Source organism: Panthera leo, chromosome C1, assembly GCF_018350215.1.
Source record: "Panthera leo isolate Ple1 chromosome C1, P.leo_Ple1_pat1.1, whole genome shotgun sequence".
Taxonomy (NCBI): Eukaryota; Metazoa; Chordata; class Mammalia; order Carnivora; family Felidae; genus Panthera; species Panthera leo.
The window spans coordinates 96628748-96649402 of NC_056686.1; the positions used below are offsets into that span (position 1 = coordinate 96628748).

Consider the following 20655-nt stretch of genomic DNA (forward strand, 5'->3'; position numbering starts at 1 on the left):
TAATAAACTTATGACCCCTGTTCTTGAGAGACATGAGAAAGCCACCACAATCCTCTGTACTTGTTTATGCAGAGGAAGAATAAAAAAACACGTGCCATGCTTTTAGGATTTTTCTGCTTTATCCTACACATTCCATAGTATAGGATTTTTCTGCTTTATCCTACACTTTCCATAGTATAATACAGTAAGAGGAAACATGCACCAAGCTCTATTCTAAGCACTTTACCTATACTTACATTAACTTGTTTAACTCATTTAATCCTCAGAACTGTCCTGTGAGACAGGTACCTCTGATTACCCTTGCTTTACTGAGGAGGAGACCAGGCACAGAGATTCTACCCCAGTCATTTTCCTTCCAAACCACTACATATCCTGCCCCTCATTAACTGGTACAAAATGCATTCCAAATCAATGTAGGGAGAGGATCTTTTGAGATCAAGCGAGACTGCTTGCCTCTGGAAGGTTCAGTGGGATTAAGCTCTGGGAGATGTGAGTGAGTTTCCTTAGTGGACGCCACCTCTACCCTAAGAACCTGGGAGAAAGATCGCAGGAGAGAAGCAGGACAGCCCTGCCCTAGTTGCCAGAAAGGTGCCCTGGAAATTCTCTGCGCAGCCCCTGCTACAGCCTCTCCACCCGCTGCTCCCGACGTAACTGTGCAACCCCGCCAAGGATCAGAACCACCTGACCAGTGGAGCTCCTCCTTTTAGGCAGAGGGACAAAAGTACTGGAGGCATTGCTGCAATATTGTTGGACCATCAATGTATTCAACAGGAAAAAAAAGACAAGTGGAAACCCGATAACACATCTCCATCTTTTAGTGTGTTAAAATTTCCATCTCGTTGCCCGTGAGAGAATCAAATTACTTTATAGTCAGGCACAGAAGGAAGTCACCCAATTTAAGGGGAGATGATGAACAATGAAACAACGAAACAACGACAAGGCAAGTAAAGCACTACTGGAACATGCACGAAGGGCCGCTCGGTCAGATTTATAAGTCAAAGAAAGATTTCCAAAAGAAAATAATATCTGACCTGAGACCTAAGGATGTGTGAGACTCTGGAAAGACAGACAAGGGGCATAGCACAAGGGAGAATAAAGGTAAGCATAAGAGAAGACCCAGAAATAAGAGATAGAATGACAAAAACTTAGGAAAGTTCAAGAAAGCCAAAGGAGAGTGGAAGTGAAAAGGGGTAAAGGTAAGGCGAGACAGAAGCAGGAAAGGTAAGAACCCAGGCTGTGAAGATTATAACTTGTTAAGAGTGTGTATGTATTTTATAAGGGTACCAGGAAGTCAGGAAACAGCTTTAAATAGGAGAAAAACAATACCATTTATGTTAAAACAGGAACAAAGTAACCAGACGGTTTCAGTGATGTGAGGGCTGAAGAGACACTGGGCAGAGAGAACGGAGTTTTTTTTTTAAAAAAAAAAAAAAAAAAAAAAAAAAGCTGTTCCAGTAATTTAGATGAAGAGTGGATAAACTATCTGTAAAAGGCCAGACGGCATTGTAGGCCTTGCAGACTCCACCATCTCTGTGGCGACTACTGACCTCAGCCACAATTGCACTACAGCTGACCAAGGCACAGACAATAAATATGTAAAACACAGAGGTCCGCAGTGCAGTGCTCCCGCGGATTTGGCCTGCAGGCAGCAGCGTGCAGACAGAGGAGTGCAAACAGATCAGTCCAGGGAATTAGAAACATAAATTGGGAAAAGTATTCATCGTCAAAAGTTTTACAAGACAGAATCCAGAGGTCTTGGTAATCGAAAATGTGGGGTCAGTGGGAAGATGAAGCCACAGAAGAATTCAAACCCCAGCTTTGGCACTCCGGCTTCTCACAGGATGGAAAAGGCATGAGAAAGGACAGGACTGGGTCAAAGGAAGGAAGGTCATTCTGCTCACACCCCACTCGCCAAGCTGGAAATCTGTGGGGCAGGGAAGGATTCTCCTCCCACAGGAAGGCACTGCAAGTCCCATGACAATAGGTGGAGACATAACAATGTTCTTACAGGTAGGGAACTGAATAATCAGAAAAACAAAGATAAGATAATACACATTTAAGTCTAGTGAACTCCAAAGTTCATGCCTAAATGTTGATGAGATTTGAGGGGTTTTGCTACTGGTATAAATAAAAGACAATGGCATATTCATAACCATTCATATACCTCTATGTCTATCAAACTATCCATTTATCTCAAATGTATTACATATATACATCTATCTTATTACCCAAGGAAGTTCATTTTCTCTTTTTTGGACAGGAAATTCTTCTAAATTAAATCTTTACTGCAATACTTATATTATGAGGCTAATAACAAAAAAATACCCTTCCTTACCCCTAATTCCTAATTCCTCATTATTCTTTCTTATTTCTAAATAAGATGCGTACAACGCTTTCATCGACTTTACGTACTATCCATTCATTTCTTACCATTGTAGATGAGGAGACAGCTTTCTTAGCCTGTAAAGCGAGAATAATACATCTACTTCTATAGGACTGCTTAAGTAAGGAAAGATCAGGAGTGTGTAGGTGGTGGTTAGGATAATGCCAGGCACATACTACATGCTAGGTATTAATGATGATTATTGTACCGCCGAACACACATACCCATGCCCTCGCAAACTATAGTTTCCCCCCAGATACAGTTTTACCCCAGTTTTAATTAAATCAGTGATTGATGTTTAGAGTGATGTGATTACATAAATATTGTTACCAGCTAAGCCAAGTAATCAATGACGACATCTCTTTTCTTCGAAATTTTGTTTGTCCTATAATTGTAACTGCCTCATTTTTTTTCTTTTTCCCCCTCCCTTAACTGAGGTATAATTGACAAAAATTGTATATATTTAAGGAGTACAATGTGACATTTCCATATACATTGACATTGTGAATCAAGCTAATTAACATATCCAATCACCTCACATAGTTGCCATTTTTTTTTTTTTGTATGCTAGGAATGCTTGATTTCCAATTCAAGTATATAATACAGTATTATTAACTATAGTCATCATGCTGTACGTTAGCTCTCTGGAACTTATTTACCTTATGAGTAAAAGTTTGTACGTTCTGACCAATATCTCTCCATTTCCTCTATCTCTTAACACCTGGTGACTATTCTACTCTGTTTCTATGAGTCTAACTTGTTTACATTCCACATGTGAGATTGTGCAGTATTTGCTTTCTGTGTTTGGCCTGTTTCACTTTGCATAATGCTCTTCAGGTTCATCCATGTTACTGCAAATGGCAGGATTTCCTTTTTTTTTTTTTTTTTTTTAAGATTGAGTAATATTCCATTATACACACACACACACACACACAAATACATAACACATTTTCCTTATCAATTCATCCATCAATGAACACTTAGGTTGTTTTCATAGCTTGGCTACTATGAATAATACCATGAACATGGGGGTGCAGAGATCTCTTCAAGATAATGATTTTATTTCCTTTGGACAAATACCCTGAAAAGGGATATATGGATCAAATGGTAGTTCTATTTTTAATTTTTTGAAAAGCCTCCATAACGTTTTCCATAATGGCTATACCAATTTACATTCCCACCAACAGTACATAAAAGTTACCTATTCTCTACATTCTCACTAACACTTAACTATTTTTTGACTTTATTTTTTTTTAAGGTTACTTATTTATTTTGAGAGATAGAGAGAGGGGGAGGGGCAGAGAGAGAGAGAGGGAGAGGGGGAGAGAATTCCAAGCAGGCTTTGTACTATCAGTGCAGAACCCGGTGCAGGGCTTGAACTCATGAACCATGCATGAGATCATGACCTGAGCGAAAACCAAGAGTCGGATGCTTAACCGACTGAGCTACCCAGGCATCCCTTTTTTGACTTTCTGATAAGAGTCATCCTGGCAGGTAGGAGGTGATATCTCATTGTGGGTTTGATTTACATTTCCCTGATGACTCGTGATGCTAAACACCTTTTCATAAAGCCATTGGTAAATATATCTTCTTTGGAAAAATATCTGTTCAGGTCCTTCGTCTGTTTTTAATTGCATTACTTGTTTCTAACTATTGAGTTGTAGGAGTTCCTCTTATATTTTGAATATTAACCCCTTATCAGATATATGGTTTACAAATATTTTCTCCCATTCCACAGGTTGTCTTTATGCTTTGTTGATTGCTTCCTTTGCTAGGCAAAAACATTTTAGTTTGATGTAGTCCTACTTGTTACTTTTGCTTTTGTTGCCTGTATTTTTGTTGTCAAATCCAAAAAACTCATTGCCAAGACCAATGTCAAGGAAGTTTTCCCCTGCTTTCTTCTAGAATTATAAAGACTTACATTTAAGTCTTTAATTCATCTTGAGTTGATTTTTATGTATGGTATAAAATAAAGGTCCAATCTCATTCCTCTGCATGAGGGTACCTATCCAGCATATCCAGCTGTTTTCCCAGCATCATTTATTGAAGAGACTCCTTTTCCCATTGTATATTTTTAGCACCTTCACCAAAGATTAGTTGACTATGTACACATGGTTTTATTTCTGAGGTCTCTCTTTTGTCCCATTTATTCAGGTGTCTTTTATGCCAGTATCATAGTGTTTTGATTACTACAGCTTTGTAATAAAATTTGAAATCAGAAAGTGTGATGCCTCCAGCTTTGCTCTTAATTAATGCCTGTTTTAGATATTTGGAGTTCCATATGAATCTTAGGCTCGTTTTTTCTGCATCTGCAAAAAACGCCATGAGAATTTTGATAGATTGTTTTTAATCGGTAGATCCCTTTGGGTAATACGGACATTTTAACAATATTAATTCTTCCAATCCATGAACATGAGATATCTTTCCATTTATTTGTGTCTTCTTCAGTGTCTTTCATCAATGTTTCATAGTTTTCAGTGTATAGATCTTTCACCTCTATGGTTAAATGTATTCCTAAATATTTTATTCTTTTGATGCTATTGTAAATGGAATGTTTTCTTAATTTCTTTTTGAATACTTCATTAATTTATAAAATTTTTCATTTTCATTGTTTCATTTCATTTGATTTCTTCTTTGACCTATCAGTTGATCAAGAGTACACTGTTTAATTTCCACATATTTGTGAATCTTCTAGTTTTCCTCCTGTTATTGATTTCTAATTTAATACCGCTGTGGTCAGAAAAGGTACCTGAAATATATTCAATCTTCTTAAATTTGTTAAGACTTGTTTTATGACCTAACGTATGATCTATCCTGGGGAAGTTTCCATGTGTGCTTGAAGAGAATGTGCACTGCTGCTGCTGTTGGACAGAATGTTCTTTCGATGTCTATTAGTTCTATACGGTCTACTCAAGTCCAATGTTTCCTTGCTGATTTTTCTCTCTGGATGATATATCCATTGCTGAAAGTAGGGTACTGAAGCTCCCAATGATTACTGTATCATTGTCTATTTCTCCCTTTCAGTCTATTTATATTTGCTTTATATATATGGGTGCTCCTACATTGGGTGCATCAATATTTACAAATGGTATATTCTCATTGTGTGTTTTTCTTGTTTTGATTGTTCTTAGTATAGAGAAATGCAACAGATTTCTATGTATTGATTTTGTATCCTGCAACTTTATTGAATTCATTTATTATCATTGTCTTTGGTGGAATCTTTAGGGTTTTCTACATATGATATAATATCATCAGCAAAAAGTAACAGTTTTACTTCTTCCTTTCTGATTTGGAGGCCTTGTATTTCTTTTTCTTGCCTAATTGTTCCGTCTGGGACTTCCAATACTATGTTGAGTAAAAGTGAAAAAAATGGGCATCTGGTCTTGTTCCTGATCTTAGAGGAAAAGCTTCCAGCGCTTCACCATTGAGAATAATGTTAGCTGTGGCCTGTGAGATCTTGCCTTTTGCAACAACACGGATGGACCTTAGGGCATTATGCTAAGTGAAATAAGTCAGAGAAAGACAAATAACATATGATCTATCTTAAATGTGGAATCTAAAAAAAACAAAACACGGGCGCCTGGGTGGCTCAGTTGGTTAAGCGTCCGACTTCAGCTCAGGTCATGATCTCACTGCTTGTGAGTTCAAGCTCCACGTCAGGCTCTGTGCTGACAGCTCAGAGACTGGAGGCTGCTTTAGATTCTGTCTCCCTTTCTGCCCATCCCTGGCTTGCACTCTCTCAAAAATAATTAAACATTTTTTTTTAAAAAATTTTTTAAATAAAAATAAGTAAATACAAATAAATAAATAAACAAAACAATACAAACAAACCAAGCTCATAGATACACAAAACAGATTGGTGGTTGCAAGAGCTGGGGGTAAGGGTGGGAGAAATGGGTTAACTGGATTTTTCTATTAGTTTAAATAAATGGAATAAAAATTAAAGGTAATGAGGAAACACTGGCCTCAAAAGACACATTAGATACGATGGACTTAACAGATATGTGCAGGACATTCCATCCACAAGCAACAGAATACACATTATCCAGTGTACATAAAAAATTCTCCAGGATAGATCATATTAGGCCACAAGACAAGTCTAATAAAATTTAAGAAGAATGAAATTATGTATGTGGAGTTAAACAACGTGCTAATAAATAACCAACGAGTCAAAGAAGTCAAAAGAGATATTTAAAACTTTGAGAACAAATGAAAATAAAAATACAACATACCAAAACTTAGGGGATGAAACAAAAGCAATCCTAAGAGGGAAGTTCATAGTAATAAATGCCAACCTACATTAGTAAAGAACCCTAACAAATTAACAACACTTTAACTTTACATCTCAAGAAACTAGAAAAGAGGAACAAGCAAGCTCAAAGTTAGTAGAAGGAAACAGCAAAGATCAGAGCAGAAATAAATGCAATAGAGACTAAAAAGATAAAAGAGAAGATCAATAAAACCAGAGCTAGTTTCTTTTAAAAGATAAACAAAATAAACCTTCAGCTAAGCTAGACTTACCAAGGTGGGGGCAGGGGTGAGAGGACTCAAATAAACAGAACCAGAAATGAAAGAGGAGATGTTACAACTGATACCATAAGAAAAAAGGATCAAAAAAAAAAAAAAAAAAAAACTAATATGAACAATTATATGCCAACAAATTGGGCAGCCTAAAAGAAAAGGATAAACTCCTAGAAACACAACCTCCCAAAATTGAATCAGGAAGAAATAGAAAATTTGAACAGACCGATTAATAGTAAGGAGACTGAATCAGTAATCAAAATCCTCCCAGTCAAAAAAAATTCCTGTAGGGGCACTGGGGTGGCTTGGTCAGTTGAGCATCCGACTCTTGTTTTCATCTCAAGTCATGATCTCACATTTCATGAGTTCCAGCCCCACATCAGGCTCTATGCTGATGGCATGGAGCCTGCTTGGGATTCTCTCTCTCTCCCTCTCTCTGCCCCTCCCCTACTCATGCTCTCTCTCTCTCTCAAAATAAATAAACTTAAAAAATACTATACATTAAAAAAAAAAATTCCTGTACCAGATGGCTTCACTAGTCAATTCTACCTACCAAACATTCAAAGAATTAATACCAATCCTTCTCAAACTCTTTCAAAAATTAGAAGAGGTAGGAATGCTTCCAAACTCATTTTATGAGGCCGGCATTACCGTAATACTAACACCAGATAAGGACACTACAAGAAAATAATAGGCCAATATCCCTGATGAACACAGATGCAAAAATTCTCAGAAAAAATATTAGCAAACTGAATTCAACAATAAATCAAAAGGATCATACACCACAACCAAGTGGGATTTATTCCAGGGATGCAAGGATGGTTCAACATCCACAAATCAATGTAATATAGGACACTGACAAAATTAAAGATCAAAATCATACTATCATCTCAACAGATGCAAAAAAAAAAAGCATCTGACAAAATTCAACATCCATTTATGATAAAAACTCTCAACAAAGTGGGTATAGAGGGAATGTACCTTAACATAATAAAGGCCATATATGGCAAGCCTCATTTTCTCACTCAATTTTCTGCATATACATTACTAATTCATCTTGAAACTCCCTATAAGTGTTACAAATCTGCTCCAAATATGCTAAAACACAACAAATACCAGTCTCTTTCTTTCCCCCTGGAAGATGTCTGTATCACAATTTTCTGTCCTCTTGCTTCTTTCTGGTCTCATTGCTTTCTAGGCCTGATATGAACTGCCATCCTGGGACACCTCTTAATTATCCTGGAATTCCCTTTACCTCTCTCTGTGCTGGCTATCCTGTTTCCTGGTACTATGGATTCCCCTTTTATGGGTTACTCATTTCATTCTAATACACTACATGTCTTCCCATGCTTTCTGAAAGGGGACATGAAGTTTTGAAACTCTGAAGACCTGAATATATCTTCATGTGGTGCCTTATACTTGGTTAATAAACTCAGCATAAAAACCCCCATAGTATGGGGTTCAAAGCGCATCCAGGTTGTTGTACACATCCACACCAGGAAGGTGATCCACCCCAACTCCACAGGGACAGAAGCTCCTATGCTCTGGATCCTCCCAGACCTTGCCCTATGTATCTCTTTATCTGGCTGTTCATCGGCATCCATTATGATATCCTCTAGTAAACTTGTGAATCTAAGTAAGTGTTTCTATGAGTTCTGTAAGCCACCCTAGCAAATTAATCAAACCTGAGGAGCAGATCATGGGAACCTGATTTGTAGCCAAGTAGGACAGAAAGTTGTGGGGAACCTGGGGACCTACTACTTACGACTGGTATCCAAAGTGGGACTGAGCCTTTAATGTGTGGGAGCTGACACTATCTCTAAGTAGACAGTGTCAGAGCTGAGTTAAATTATAGGACTGCTGGGTGGTTTCAGGGAGAAGTGCGTGGTGTTGCGGAAAACTTCCACATGGTTGGTGACACAGCGAAGTGTTTGGTGTGAGAATAGTAAAAGAGACTCACGGGAGAAACAACAAGGTAGACTTTAATTAAGTTCTGAAATATGATACTGCTCCTTAGTAAAGGTGTTAATCACTCAAAAGATCCTTTCAGCAACATAATAAAGGCCATCTATGACAAACCCACAGCTCATATCATATCAGCAGTAAAAAGCTGAAAGCTTTCCTTCTAAGATCAGGAACAAGACAAGGATGTCCCCTCTCACCACTTTTATTCAACACAGTACTGACTAGACCTCCTACCTGTGGCAATCAGACAAGAAAAAGAAATAAAAGGCATCCAAATTGGTAAGGAAGGAGTAAAACCGTCCTTATTTGAAGATTACATAATATTATATCTAGAAAACCCTAGACTCTGCCCAAAACTATTAGAATAAATGAATTCAGTAAAGTTGTAGGGCATAAATATACAAAAATTTGTTGCATTTCTCTCTACCAATAACTACTTACAGAAAGAGAAATTTTAAAACAAACTCACTGTTGATTTCATCAAAAAGAATAAAATACCTAGGAACAAATTTAGCCAAGGAGGTGAAAGACCTGTATTCAAAAACTTTTAAGCCACTGATTAAAGAAACTGAGGATGACACAAATAAATGAACAGATATGCCATGGCTCATGAATTGGGATAGTATTGTTAAGATGCCCATACTATCCAAAGCAATGATTCAGGGCAATCCCAATCAAAATAGCAATAGCATTTTTCACAAAACCTGAAAAAAACTAATCCTAAAATTTGTATGGAGCCCCAAAAGACCTCAAGCAGCCTCAGCAATCTTGAGAAGAAAACCAAAGCTGGAGGTACCAGAATACCAGATTTCAAAGTATACTACAGAGCTATAGTCATGAAAACAGTATGGTTCTGGCACAAAAACAAACCATAGATCAATGGAACAGAATAGAGGACCTAGAAATAAACCCACACTTGTATGGTCAATTCATCTACAACAAAGGAAGCAAGACTACACAATGAGAAAAAGAGTCTCTTCAATAAATGGTTAGGGAAAACTGGACAGCTACATGCAAAAGAATTTAACTGGACCACTTTCTTCCACCACATCCAAAAATAAACTCAAAATGCATTAAAGACCTAAATATACGACCTGAAATCATAAAACTCGTAAAAGAAAACATAAGCGGTAAACTCTTAGGCACTGGTCTTAGCAACATACTTATTAATATGTCTCCTTGGGCATGGACAACAAAAGCAAAAATAAACAGGGGGACTACACCAAAATAAAAAGCTTTTGCTCAGTGAAGGAAACCATCAACAAAATGAAAAAGCAACTTACTGAATGGGAGACAATATCTGCAAATAATATATTCAATAAGGGAATAATATCCAAAATATATAAATAACTCACAGAATTCAATACCAAAAAACTAAATAAAATCCAATTAAAAAATGGGCAGAGAAACTAAATAGGCACTTTTCCAAATACGCATACAGATGGCCAATAGACACATGAAAAGATGTTCAAAATCACTGATTACCGGGAAAGCAAATCAAAACCACAATGAGATGTCGTGTCACCCCGTCAGAATGGCTAGTATCAAAAAGACGAAATAATAGGTGTTGGCAAAGTTGTGGAGAATAGGGAACCCTTGTGCAATGTTTGTGGGAATGCAAACTGGTGTGGCCACTACTACTACAGAAAACAGTATAGAGGTTCCTCAGAAACTTAGGAGAAATTCCATCCAATCCAGCAATTCTATTTCTGGGTGTATACCTGAAGAAAACAAAAACACTAATTCAAAAAAAGATACATGCAACCCTATGTTTGCTACAGTGTTACTGAGAACAGCCTAGATATGGAAGCAACCTAAGTGTCCACTGATAGCTGAAGGAATAAAGATATGGTAAATACATACAATGGAATATTAGTGAGCCATAAAAAAAAAAAAAAAGAATGAAATACCGCCATTTAGGGCAACATGGTTGGACCTAGAGCTAAGTGCAGTTAAGTCAGACAAAGAGAAATACATGACTTCACTTACGTGTAGAATCTAAAGAACAAATGGACAAATTACAGAAAGAGACTTACAAATACAGAGGATAAATGGGGGTTGCCAGAGGAAAGGAGGATTGGGGCTGGGCAAAACAGGTGAGGGGGATTAAAAGGTACAAACTTCCAGTTATAAAACGAGTAAGTCCCGGGGATGTCAAGTACAGCATAGTGAATACAGTCAAGAATATCATACTTTTATGGTGACAAATGCTAACTGCACTTATCATGGTGCATTTTATAATGTATACAAACGTCAGTGTGTAATACACCTATAACTAATATAGATATTTTTAAAAATCCTTCCAATTTGGAAATGTGTGTATTTAAGTTCTGGAAAAGGTATTATTTATTTGATAATTTCTTCCCTTCCATGTCTTTCCTTTTTTCTGGAACATCTATTAGCTGTCAGGCTTTCATTATGAACTGTACTCACTTTCCTATTTTTTCTTTTTTTTTTTTTTAACATTTATTTATTTTAGAGATAGAGAGAGAAAGAATATGAGTGGGAGAGGGGCAGAGAGAGGGAGACACAGAATCTGAAGCAGGTTCCAGGTTCCAAGTTGTCAGCAAAGAGCCCGATTGGGGCTCAAACTCACAAACTGCTAGATCATGATGTGAGATGAAGTCAGATGCTTAACTGACTAAGCCACCCAGGCTCCCCTCTATTGTCTTTTTCCTTGTTTTGCTTTTTTTTTTTTTTTTTTTTTTTTGTATAATTTTTCAGAGAAATAGCTGCAACTTTACCTTCCAACTTTTCTACTAAACTTATTGGTTACTTTTGCTTTCTGGTTCTCTTACTTTTTCATCCTCAGTCCATTTTTTCTTTTTCTTTTTTTTTTTTTAAAGTATACAGTTCTTTATATATTAATTATATTTTTAAAAATAGCATTCTTATGATTCCTTTGTCATTTCTTTTATCTCTTTCCTTCTTTTTCTTTAGGTCTCAAATATTTGATGATCTTCAACTATCCATTTACATTTAAAAGTAACGGATGCCTGGGGGGCTCGGTCAGTTAAGCATCCAACTTCAGTTCAGGTCATGATCTTGAGGTTTGTGGGTTCAAGTCCCGCATCAGGCTGTCCACTCTCAGCACAGAGCCTGCTTTGGATCTTCTGTCTCCCTCTGTCTCTACCCCTCCTGTTCTCTTTCTCTTTTTCTCTCTCTCTCAAAAATAAATACACATTAAAAAAAAAAAAAAAAAGTGAGGCACTAACATGCTGAATGTGAGCTCAGTGTGCAAAGGGTGAAGCTTGTTAAACAGCAGGCCTCACCATAAACAGCCATTTCATTTCCAGTATGTTTAGGTCTTCTTAGCTGGCCAGTTTCTGCAAAAGGCAATCTCCAATCTTCTGTTGGAGATTATAAACCTGGCCACCAGACTTCTACTTAATCTCCATTATTAGTGCAGTATTTCACACTACTCTAACTTTGTGTCTGGTGTTCCAGAATCCAGAACTTCTCTGGCTCAGCCTCTCCAGAAAGCAAGCTTCAATCCAACCTTCTGTCAGGGGAAGATAAGGGTATCTACGTGACCATGTAGAATAAGGAAAATGATCTGGGGACAGATCGACTGACACTTATAAAGAAGCTCAAACAATCCAGTTCCACCTCATTAATTCCTAAGTCTTTTAGAAATTAAATAGAGTTTTCAACAGAAAGCTCACTCGTTTCCTACTGGCATTCCCTATTACAGACACATTTTTACTTTCTTCACTTTCCAACTTTCAAAATCGTGTTAATAGCTCTGACTTATAGTCTTCTCTCCCATTCTTTTAAACCTTGAGGGCTGATATCTTTTTCTTATTCATTATAATTTAAAAAAAAATTTTTTTTAATGTTTGCTTATTTTTGAGAGAGAGACAGAATACAAGCAGGGGAGAGGCAGAGAACCTCTGAAGGAGGCTCCAGGCTCCGCGCTGTCAGCACAGAGCCCGACGCAGAGCTTGAACCCATGAACCATGAGATCATGACCTGAGCTGAAGTTGGGCCCTTAACTGACTGAGCCACCCAGGTGCCCCTTATTCATTGTAATTTTAGAGGGATTTCAGAAGAAATCAGATGGGGATCAAGGCACATATTTAAATCATCATCTTCAATGAGGAATCTCATCTGTCATGTCCCTACCATCCAGCTTAAGAAATAAAACATTACAAACACAGTTGAAGTCACTTTTGTGTTTATGATTATTAGCCTTTTAAAATTTTGTAGGCATAAAAATAAAAAATATTCTAGGTATAAAATCATATCATTTTCAAACACTGAGTTTCATTATTCTAATATTAATTAGGAAAAAAAACCAAAGAATAAAATAATAACGCAGGGGCACCTGGGTGGCTCAGTCGGTTAAAGCATCCAACTTCGGCTCAGGTCATGATCTCGCAGTTCACGGGTTCGTGCCCCGTGTCAGGCTCTGTGCTGACAGCTCAGAGCCTGGAGCCTGCTTCAGATTCTGTGTCTCCCTCTCTCTCTACCCCTCTCCTGCTTGCACTCTGTCTCTCTCTGTCTCAAAAATAAACATTAAAAAAAATTATCTTAAATAAAAAAAAATAATGCAAAGAGATACATGCACCCTGGTATTTATAGTAGCATTACGTACAATAGCCAAATCATGGAAACAGCCCAAGTGTCCATCAACTGATGAATGGATAAAGAAGATGTGGCATATGTGTGTATATATATACAATGGAATATTAGCCCTATAAAAGAATGAAATCTTGCTATTTGCAACAATATTGATGGAGCTAGAGAATATTATGCTAAGTGAAATATGTCAAAGAAAGACAAATACCATATGATTTCATGGTAGTCATGAAGTCATGTGGACTTTAAGAAAACAAAACAGATGAACAAAGGGGAAAAAAAAGAAAGAGAGAGATAAACCAAGAAATAGACTCTTAACTATACAGAACAAACTGATGGTTACCAGTGGGGAGGTGGGTGAGGGGATGGGTTAAATCAGGGATTAAGGAGGGTGCTTGTGATGAGCACTGGATGATGTATGAAAGTGTTGAGTCACTATATTGTACACCTGAAACTAATATTATATATGTTAACTAAATAGAATTTAAATTAAAACTTAAAAAAATTTTTAAATAAGTGCACCTGGGGATGCCTGGGTGGCTCAGTCGGTTGAGTGTCTGACTTCGGCTCAGGTCATGATCTCGTGGTCTGTGAGTTCGAGCCCCGCGTCAGGCTCTGTGCTGACAGCTCAGAGGCTGGAGCCTGTTTCGGATTCTGTGTCTCCCTCTCTCTCTGCCCCTCCCCCACTCATGCTCTGTCTCTCTCTCTCTCTCTCTGTCAAAAATAAATAAACATTAAAAAAAAAAAAGTGCACCTGGGTGGCTCAGTCAGTTAAGCGTCCGACTTCAGCTCAAGTCATGACTTCACAGTTCATGGGTTCAAGCCCCTTGTGGGACTCTGTGCTGACAGCTCAGAGCCTGGAGCCTATTTCGAACTGCATCTCCCTTTCTCTCTGCCCCTCCCCCACTTGTATGCACATATGCACTCTCTCTCTCTCTCTCTCTCTCTAAAAAATAAACATTAAATTTTTTTTTAATTTTTAAATAAAAAATAAAAAGAAAAAACAATATTAATTAGAATGCTCATCTTAGCAAATATACCCCAAGGGATACGGGAGTGACTAAGGTGAGCTTCATCACTGAAAATAATGTTAGACCTTAAATTCAATATATTCTCCCAATTAAGAAATTTTAGAAGACAATTGTCATTGGGAATATGTATGAAATTCTTGTGTATAACATTATGATTTCTCCTATTTTTTTCTATTGGTGTGACTTAAGAAAATAGCTATATTGAGATATAATTCACATATTATAAAACTCACCCATTTTTAGGTGTGTAGTTTTAGTAATTAACGAACTTAGATTTCTAGTGTATTTATATAGTTGTGCAACTATCATCACATTCAAGCTTAAGAACATTTCCATCAACTCAAAAGCAAGAATGGCAATAAGTCTCTGTTCCTATCCCTCAGCCACAGGCAACCACTAATACGCTTTCTAATCTATAGATTTGCCTTTTGTAGAAATTTCACATAAACTGAATTACACAATATAGTCTTTTGTGTCTGGTTCCTTTCACATAGCATAACATTTTTGAGGTTCATCTATGTTGTAACATGTATTAATAGTTTTGGGGGTTTGTTTATTTTGAGAGAGAGAGAGAGAGAAAGAACACATATGCACACGTGAGTGTGTGAGCAGGGGAGAGGCACTGAGAGAGAGGGAGAGAGAGAATCCTAAGGAGGCTCTGCACTGATAGCACAGAACCCTACGCTGGGCTCGATCTCCCAAACCATGACACTTAACCAACTGAGCCACGCAGGCTTCCCTATATTAATAGTTTTAACTGAGTTGTATCCCATTGCATAGATATAACACATTTGTTTATCCACCTACCAATTGATAGACATTTGGACTTTTTTCTAGTTTTTGGCGATTATGAACAGTACTGCTATGAACATTTGCATGTGCTCGTTTTTATTTTTCCTGGATAGATCCCCAGGAGTGGAAATGGAAATGCTAGGTCATATGTGAAGTATAGGTTTAATTTTTTAAGAAACCACCAAGCTACTTTCCACTTTCCATTTCCACCAGCATTGTACAAGCATTCTAATTCCTGCATGCCAGTCTAACAAGTTAATGGCAGTATCTCCCTATGGTTTTAATTTGTACTTCCCTAATGACCAATAATGTTGAGCATCTTTTCTTGTGCTCATTAACCATTCATATGCTTTCTCTGGTGAAATATCTACTCAAGTATTTTGCCCATTTTTATATTGGGTTTTTTGTTGAGTTGTAGTTTTCTTACTGAGTTGTAAGAGTTCTTTATATATTATACAAACACTGTATTATATATACACACACACACACACACGTTATATATGTGTATAATATTTTCTCCCAGCATATGGCTCGCTTTCATTTTTCAGTGGGATATTCTGAAGATAAATTTAAAATTTTTATGAAGCCCAACTTATCAATCTTTCCTTTATAGATATGTTTTTAAGAAATCTGTCCTATTCCAAGGTCACAAAGATCTTCTATCTTTTCTTCTAGAAAATCTATACTTTAGTTTTTACAGTTAAATGTATGGTCCATTTTAATTGGTTTTTGTGTGTGATGTGAGGTAAAAATCAAAGCTCATTTTTATACATGTGGATATCCAATTGTTCCAGTGCAATTTGTTGACAACACTATCATTTCTCCCTTGAAATGCTTTGGCATCTTTGTCAAAAACCAACTTATCAAAACCATAAGGATTTATTTCTAGATACTCTATCCTGTTGCATTGATCTATTACTCGTGCCAATACTATTATTTCCTGGATTACTATAGCTTTATAGTAAATTTTGAGACCCAGTAATGTAAGTACTCCAAGTCTTTCCTATTTTTAAACTTGTTTTGAATATTCTAAGACCTCTGCATTCTTTATCGATTTTAGACTTAGCTCATCGATTTCTACCAAAAAGAAAAAAAAGGCTATTGGAATTTTGAAAGGATTATATTGAATCTGTAGACGCATTTGCAGAGAATTGCCACCTTAACAATAAGCTTAACAATATTGAGTCTTTCAGATCATGAACGTGAAATGTTACTCTATTTATTTAGATCTTTAATTTCTCTTAGCAATGTTTTGTAGTTTTCAGTGGACAGGTCTTATACTTTCTATGTTAAACTTATTCCTAAGTACTGTATTCTTTTTTAGCTATTTGAATGAATCCTTTTCTTAATTTCACTTTTGAATTAGTCATTGCTGGTTTTTAAAAATACATAGGACTTCTGTTTATTGACCTGGATTCTGAAGACCTTGCTATACTCATTTGCTAATGTTAGTAATTTTTGGTAGGTGCCTTAGGATTTTCTAAATATGGGAACATATCAGGAATGAAGGCAATTCTCTTTTTCTTTTATATCTCAATGCTTTTTATTTCTTTTCCTTCCCTTACATCACTGGTTAGCAATGTTAAATAGCTGTGGTGAGAGCAGACTTCCTTGCTTTGTTCCTGATTTTAGGAGCAAATTACTTTTTTTTTTTTTTTTTTTTTTTTTAGAGGAAATTACTTTTTATTTCTAGTTTATTGTTAATGGGCATTAAATTCTGTCCAATGCTTTTTCTGTCTCTAATGAGATCATGCAGTTTTGTCCTTTATTCAATTAATATGGTATATTAATTTATTTTCAAATGTTAAACCAATGTTCATTCCTAGGATAAACCCCACTTGGTCACAGTAGACAGTCCATTTTATATGTTGTTGACTTTGGTTTGCTAATCTTTTCTTAAATATTTCACACCTACGTTCACAATGAATTTTCTTGTGATGTCTTTGTCTGGCTTTAGAATCAGGATAATACCGGGCTCATAAAATGACTTGGGAAGTGTACTTCCTCCTGTTCTGAAAGAGTTTCTGTAGGTTTCTGTAGTATATCTGTTCTTGACTTAATTAATTGCTATTCATCCTTCAGATCTCATTTGAAGTATCAATTACTTAGCGAAGGCTTCTCTGACCACCTTGACTAAGTCCATTTCCCGTAAGTATAATAGTTTGTAAAGAACAGCTGTCCTTCTTAGCATTTATTACGAATTTTTATTCACTAAGAGGATTTTTATTGTTCCTCTCCCACTTTAAGCTCCATGCAAAGAAAAACACTGAGTGTTTTTGCTCATCATTATGTAGACATTAGTACCTAGTCTACTACCTGACATATGGTAGGCAGGTGCTCAACAAATATTTAGCAATTGAAGAATACATAATGACTGCCTTAGTTTTATTTTTGGTATTTCTTTCCCTTCTTGGAATTACTGTTTTGTTTCTCTAGATTCTTCATATTTTAACTTGAATCTCTATAACTCTTCCTAGTCAATCTAGACATTTTTTTGTTCATATATACATTTTTAGAGTGATATAATTTTATCAAGTATTACTTCAGAAACATTCCATAGATTTTGTTGTAATGTCTATTCTTCAAAAACACAAACACGATGTGGCTCCTCTCTTCGAAAACCATGAAAAATTTTCCGTTTTCTACAGAATAGTATGAAAATTTCTTAGTAAAGCATTCAAGTCAGCTCCAAACTGATTTATGGCCTATCATCTCATCTATATACCTTATACTCCAATCAGATAGGGCTACTTGCTCTTCTCTTAAACAAATACTATACTTCTGTTCATAAGTACTTTTCCTCTTATGCTCAGCACCTAGCAAAATCCTTAAACACAGTAGCTCAGAAAACGTTTGCGGAAGAGTTCATACACTTTTCATAACCCAAGTTAAGATTTTTTTAAATTTACATCTTCTATAATTTTGAAGTTTTTTTTAACTGAAATAATCACTATTTTTATTGCCATGTTCCCACATTTGCAAATTTTTCTCTTTTCAGTGGTAATAACCTTTTAATCTGTTTTACTACTTTTATATTGAGGTATAATTAACATACAGTTTCAGGTTACAATATAATGATTCAACAATTCTGTATGTTACTTATCACACTAAGCATCCTCTTAATCCCCTTGATCTATTTCACCCATCTGCCACCCACCTCCCCTCTGGCAACTACCAGTTTGTTCTCTGTATTTAAGAGTCTCTTTGGTCTCCTTTTTTCTTTGTTTCCTAAAATCCACATGAGTGAAATCATGCGGTATTTGTCTTTCTTTTTCTGACTCATTTCACTTAGCATTATACTCTCCAGGTCCATCCACCTTGGACCATCCACTATATATATATGTTATATATATATATAATCCATTCATCTATTGATGGACATTTAGGTTGCTTCTATATCTTGGCTATTGTCAGTGGTGCTTCAATAAACACAAGGGTGCATGCAATTTTTCAAATTAATGTTTTTGTTTTCTTTGGGTAAATACCCAGTAGTGAAATTACTGGATTATGTAGTGATTCTACTTTTAATTTTTTGAGCAACCTGCATACTGTTTTCCACAGTGGCCACACCAATTTACATTCCTATCAACAGTGAACAAGGTTCCTTTTTCTCCATATCTTCATCAGTACTTGCTGGGTCTTGTGTTTTTTATTTTAGCCATTCTGACTGGTGTGAGGTGGTATCTCACTGTGGTTTGGATTTGCATTTTCCTGGTGAAATGTTAAGCTTCTGTTCATGCTTCTGTTGGCCACTTTTATGTCCTCTTTGGAAAAGTGTCTTTTCAGATCCTCTGCCCATTTTTAATCAATTATTTGCTTCTTTGGTCTTGACTTGTAAGAGTTCTTTGGACGTTAACTCCTATTGGATAGATCATTTGCAAATATCTTCTCCCATTGAGCAGATTGCCTTTTTGTTTTGTTGATGATTTCCTTTGCTGTGTAAAAGTCTTTTATTTTGATGTTGATTCAATCGTTTAAATTTGTTTTTGTTTCCCTTGCCTGAGGAGACAGGTCTAGAATTTCTAAGGGCAATGCCAAAGAAATTACTGGCTATGTTTTCTTCTAGGAGTCTTACGTTTTCAGGTCTCACATTCAGGTCTTTAATGCATTTTGAGTTCATTTTTGTGTATAAGAAAATAGTCCAATTTCATTCTTTTGCATGTAGCTGTTCAGTTTTCCCAGACCATTTGTTGAAGAGACTGCCTTTTCCCTATTGTACATTCTTGCCTCTTGAATTATACTTGTATTGTGTAATTTCTAATTTTATTGTACTGTGATCTGATGTTATTATTTAATTTTTTTTAATTTTTTTGTCAAAAATATTTATATTTGTGTAATCTATTTTTAAATTGAATTAAATACTTTGTGTCCTATATTTTGGTCCATTTTTGTCTGAGACTAAAACATATTTGAAAAGATACCTTGGCTCTTCTCCCACCACCACTAGACTGTGAAATTCATATATATCTTGTTGACTGTATTCTCAAAGCCTAGAACATGTTGGTACATTAGCTTAGTAAATTTTTAGAGTTGTCTTTAATTTGATCCTTTCCACTGCTGCTAAATTAAAAGTATACATTAAGGAGTTGTTAGGTAGATTACCTTGTGACAGAACAATGAATAAAAACATATATAATAGATAGCGTTAATTAAACTGAGCAACAGATACTGAGGTCCTAGTAAGAATCAAGAGGTTCTAAAAATGGGATGCAAACACAATTCCTGCTTTGAGGCCTATGAAGATGCACAGGTTAACAAATACTTTTGATTTGGTATGCTAAAAGGAAGGTCTGCATAAAATGGCACGGAAATGAGAGTTGAGAAAATCTTTAGTTGGGTAGGGGAAGGCAGTCAATAAAATCTTTTTAATGATACAGAAACCAAAACCCAGAGACACTACAGCGCTGTTCAAGATCACAAGGCTAGAGATCACTAAAAGAGGATCTCACTCCCAGTTCTGTGCTCTTTTCATTACATCTTACTATCAGTACTTTACAGCAACTCACAAGACTAACGGGCCAGGATTTTAGAGTTACAAAATATAATGTGGGAGTTTATTCATCCTTTCCCCATGTCCCTTTAATATAAAAAAAATCAAGGACAGCACAAAACTGTAAAAGTTTGCCATGTACCATGTAGTTCTAACAGCTTTGTAGTTGACTGGCCTGTTATGCACCCTACAAGTGTTGGTTAAATGTATTTCACCAGAGATTTAAACATCCCAGGCCAATCAATGTGACTTATAAACAAAACTATTAAATTGTATTACACCCACACATACATGTATTTTTTTAAGTGTTAATAAAAGATCTGCAACAAATGTTTAAAATAGCAAGGTCCAAAAAGAAGAATCTGCCAGCCATTATTCAGCACTTTCCAAGG

General features: G+C 36.2%; 1 protein-coding gene across 9 annotated transcripts in view; it reads right to left on the reverse strand.

The window, feature by feature from the left end:
• Positions 1-20655, reverse strand: part of PHTF1 (putative homeodomain transcription factor 1) — a 95946-nt gene that overhangs the window by 72918 nt on the left and 2373 nt on the right. The window lies entirely within an intron of this gene.